Raw genomic sequence first — 848 nt, 5'->3', positions numbered from 1 at the left:
TCATTATCAATGTCTCCGTGTGGGGCACAACTATATCGTTATTAAAAAGGGTAGGTGTAATAACAATCTAAAATGGCGATATCCAAAGTAGAGAGTTTCGCTATCCCATAATTCATCATTATCAATGTCTCCGTGTGGGGCACAACTATATCGTTATTAAAAAGGGTAGGTGTAATAACAATCTAAAATGGCGATATCCAAAGTAGAGAGTTTCGCTATCCCATAATTCATCATTATCAATGTCTCCGTGTGGGGCACAACTATATCGTTATTAAAAAGGGTAGGTCAAATAACAATCTAAAATGGCGATATCCAAAGTGAGAGTTTCGCTATCCCATAATTCATCATTATCAATGTCTCCGTGTGGGGCACAACTATATCGTTATTAAAAAGGGTAGGTCAAATAAAAATATAAAATGGCCATATCCAAAGTAGAGAGTTTCGCTATCCCATAATTCATCATTATCAATGTCTCCGTGTGGGGCACAACTATATCGTTATTAAAAAGGGTAGGTGTAATAACAATCTAAAATGGCGATATCCAAAGTCATGAGTTTCGCTATCCCATAATTCATCATTATCAATGTCTCCGTGTGGGGCACAACTATATCGTTATTAAAAAGGGTAGGTCAAATAACAATCTAAAATGGCGATATCCAAAGTAGAGAGTTTCGCTATCCCAGAATTCATCGTTATCAATGTCTCCGTGTGGGGCACAACTATATCGTTATTAAAAAGGGTAGGTCAAATAAAAATATAAAATGGCCATATCCAAAGTAGAGAGTTTCGCTATCCCAGAATTCATCGTTATCAATGTCTCCTCGACTGTATTTTGTCTCCGTATGGGC

The sequence above is a fragment of the Lottia gigantea genome (assembly GCF_000327385.1).
Source record: "Lottia gigantea unplaced genomic scaffold LOTGIsca_361, whole genome shotgun sequence".
NCBI classification, from domain to species: Eukaryota; Metazoa; Mollusca; class Gastropoda; family Lottiidae; genus Lottia; species Lottia gigantea.
This window is presented reverse-complemented; position numbering follows the sequence as displayed.